The sequence below is a fragment of the Adiantum capillus-veneris genome, chromosome 24 (genome assembly GCF_014529385.1).
Source record: "Adiantum capillus-veneris isolate H3 chromosome 24, ASM1452938v2, whole genome shotgun sequence".
Lineage (NCBI taxonomy): Eukaryota > Viridiplantae > Streptophyta > Polypodiopsida > Polypodiales > Pteridaceae > Adiantum > Adiantum capillus-veneris.
In genome coordinates, this window is record NC_140954.1 from 42,895,725 (window position 1) to 42,900,032 (window position 4,308).

Genomic DNA, 4,308 nt, shown 5'->3' on the forward strand with positions numbered 1-4,308 from the left:
CTACAAGGAAGGCAGGCAAGGGACCAGGATTAGCATCTAAAGCAAGTAGCAAATCTGCAACCCCAAAGAAAAGATCTGGAAAACCCAATAAAATTCTAAAAGGGCCAAGGATGAAGAAGTTACAAACCTGCATGGGACTTTTCAGAGAAATCAGAAAGGCACAGAAATGTGTAGATTTATGCATACCAAAGCTGCCCTTCCAGAGGATGGTGAGGTCCATATGTGAAGAAGCTACCTGGGGCACCAAAAGGTGGAAGGTGGTGGCATTAATGGCTCTACAAGAAGCAGCAGAGGACTTCCTACTGGAGTACTTCAGTGACATGACTGTTGTTGCAGCCCATGCCCACAGGGTTACTATAATGGACAAAGATAGTGAGACACTGAAAAGGATAAGGTGGAGGTATGACAAACTACTGGTCCCCAATGTCTGCAAGGATAAGAAAATGAGGGAAATTTTGTTATACCCCCCGGAGCTAGTGCCACAACTCACAGTTGTAGATGTCACACATGATGTGAATACAAGGGCAAGGGCAGAGACTATTGCTCGCAAAACAGAGGACATGAGGGAAGCAGAGCTTAAGGAGAAAGCAAAAGTAGCAGTGGAGTCCCAGAGGCAAACAGAATGCAATGTGACCCTGTCCATAGAGGCAAGCAATCAAGAAACTCTACTTTCAATGAAGGATGGTTTGCTTGCAGAGATACCATTTGTAGATGGAGCCAGAAAGCTAGCTCTGGAAAAAGTGGACATTAATTTATTGCAGAATCCAGATGCTCAGATTTCAGACACAATTATCTATGCTTGTTTTAAGTAAGTGTTACTATCTTGCTAGCTTTGAAAACTCAGATAATAGGTTTGCTAACTCAGGTAGAGTCTCTACAGCCTGATCAAAAGTCAACTCCCACTGCACACCCACACAGAGGTGTTTCTTCTTGATCCACAAATGTCAGTGATTATTAGACAGAAGAACAGTCCACCATCTGGGACCTTTGAGAGTTGGTTTCTCCACTGTGCTATGCTGGAAGTTACTGTCATCATCTTTCCATATGAGAACAACCATCACTGGAGTCTCATATGCCTTGATGTTGACCAACCAGCAGTGTGGGTGTTCAATTCAATAAAAGGAACCCACCCTGAAATTAGGCTGTAAGTGTTTTGTATCAGAAAGTGTTTCTTATAGATATCCATGTAAATTTGAAGCCTCATGCTAACATCTTGACATTGCTTTGTGCAGTTGTATAAAGAGGTTGTTGCTTGCCTATGGCAAGCTATGTGGAAGGTATGAACTATACAAGGCCCCAATCAAAGATGTACCTATCCCAAATCAAACCGATGGAAATTCTTGCGGCTGGAGATGTCTTCTCCATGCAGAATATGTCCTGCAAAACTACTTTGCATTAAAACCTTTCATGACTAAGGTACCCATTTGGCAATGCATTCAGTTAGTTTTGGTTTAGTCTATAAAAGAATTCTCACCATGTGGTCTTTCAATTTTGCAGAGTGCTTTAAAAAACTACACATATGATTATTTGCAAAGATACCGGGTAAGTTTAATACAACACCTGCTTACTATGTCTAGCCCCAGAGAGCTTGAAGATAGCGGCTTGGATGACCGCACTATTGATCTAACAAAACATGACGTGCCACCATGACAAACCCCTGCATCCGATACAGTGGAATCACAACGGGCCGAGGGGGTCATATCAGCAGAAGATGAAAGAGCCGAGGATGAGGAAAGGTCAAATGAGCATATGGAAGGTGCTAGTGTACAACCAGAGGAGACAATGAAAGAGCCAAGTCAGCCAGTGGAGGAGCCAAAAGAGCCTATGGCTGAAACCCAAGATGAGGAAAGCAGGCCTAGGGATGAGCAAACTGATATGGATGAGGAAAGCAGGCCTAGGGATGAGCAAACTGATATGGATCAGGCAAGGATGTATGAGGCAAGCCGATCAACCGAGGGAGAGGAAAAGACCTAGGGAGGAAACCTTGAATGAGGCAGAAAGAGCCATGGGGGAGACCCCTGATGAAGATGTGAATGATGACTATGAAGATAAAGCAGAGGAGAGCAACAACGACATGAACACTACAGAGACCCAGTATGGACCCTTGCTACCTGTAGATACGGTTGTTCCGGTAATGTCTATTCAAGTATGGAAAAATATGTTCAGCTTCTAACTACTTATATGTACTTGTCAACTTTTACAGAGGTTGATTATCTTGGACGTCAATGGATTGCTGCTGATGCGGGTGCCTCTCGGTGACAGAGAACCCTTTGAGGATTTGCAAACGTTTCGGATGGGAACTTGTCGAGTCGTGGTTCGTCCAGGAACCAAGGAATTTATTCAGTTTCTTCTTCCGCGCTTCAGAGTTTCCATATGGTCTTCAATGCAAAGGCAAAACTTGTCGCCACTAGTTGCAATAGTTTGCAGTGTATGCCACGCTCACACGTCAGATTTTGCCTTTTTGTATGATCAAAGAAAATGCGTTACCGTTGAGGGCCACTACCACCCTAAAAAACCACACTTACCTCTTTTGTACAAACCGTTTAGCCAAATCGGTGTACCCTTTGATGTAACTAATACACTACTGATTGATGATACTCCTGAAAAGGGAGAACTAAATCCGCCGGGAACAACTATCTCACCACCTTCTTTCGAGGGGCATTCCTTCGATTTTTACCTTGAAGACATTCTGATTCCATACTTACAGAAATTGTATCTCAGTCCATTGTTCACGGACGAGTTTGTACTTTCTAATGAATTAAGATGACTCTTCTATCATGTCTTTGTCTTGTCTAACATTGAGAGAGAGAGAGAGAGAGAGAGAGAGAGAGAGAGAGAGAGAGAGAGAGAGAGAGATTTGACATGGTAAAGAAATGTATTTCAAGCACACTTTTTCATAGGGCACAATTGAAAAATGAGCTCAATAAACTTCATGTCTTGAAAGTCATTTGTATACACTTGGGTTCACAAGAATATCTGTTACATTGACACTACTTCAACCCGACCATCCAACTCTTTGCACAAAATATTTTTTTCCCTTCGCCGCATCACCTTATGGCCAGCTAGGAAAAAGGAAAAATCTGATAGGTCCTTGTCCATTGACTCTTCAATTATGTCATGCCGCAAATGCTGAAGACTGCATAGCTCCCTTTTTGTAACCACCAACAGTAGGCCATGCTCTTTATCAATCACTTCCACATCCACAGCAGGATTATCTTCCAAACCTGCAGAAACCTGGTCCATAGGAATGTACTTACCGTTGAGCATTTGTGATCGCATATACCAAAACGAGAGTAACAGTGATTGGCTTGCAATCATGTACTTGACAACTAGAGTATCAAGCGCGACCTCGCACCGTAAACCAATCTCTTCCTTTGCATACCATCCTTTGTCAAGAAGTTTGTCACAGGATGACTGCTGAAATGACTTGCACATGAACATAGTTTTCGTAACACGGATGTTGTAGCTATGAAACAGCTCTATGAAGAGTGCAACAGGACAGAAGTTTGCAATTCTAACCAGTTTGGTGGGAATAGAGCTACGTAGAGACCTTTGTATATCCTTGTAGAGCTTACTTCGCATTGCCTCCACCATTGTTTCCTCGGGAACTGGCCAGTCCACAGTGTTCCAATCGGTTGGTAGAGGCACTTTCACCAACATGCCATTCTTATTCCCTGAGCTGAGTTGGTAGAAGTGGTCATAAAAAAATATTCCCTCATCAGCCAGTCTTTTGCTACTCCTCCCTGAATACTGTAGAGAACCAATGTGGGCATGAACAACATGGAAGAGGCCTATTATGCACTCCACAGGCTCCCATTGCTCATAAGAAGAGGGATAAACATCTGCAATATATATAAGAAGAGTTAAACTAAGAGTATCAATAAGTACAAATGACAAATCTAATGTAATTGAGCTGTGAAGAATGGAGACATTGCTCATAACAAGCGGGAGAAACATTGCAAAATATATAAGAAAAGTTATAATGAGAGTATCAGTAAGTTCACATGTCAAGATTACTTACAATTGCAACGTGGTTGATGTATATCTGATACATTTCCACCGTTTGCTATCACCTCTGGATGGGTAAACACATGCTGAACAAGAACTTCCTTTACAGATCTTTTGCCGATTTCAACTTTGAAATCCAACACTCTGGCCTTCCATGCTGAGCGGTAAACGTTGATACCACTAGACCTCTTGGGTCTTCTTGGTTGCATGAGGACCCATGAACCTTTGTTTATCCTTTGTCCAACCCATTGGTTCTCTGCACTTATTGAAGCTGGTATTGTAATTGAGGATATGCTACTA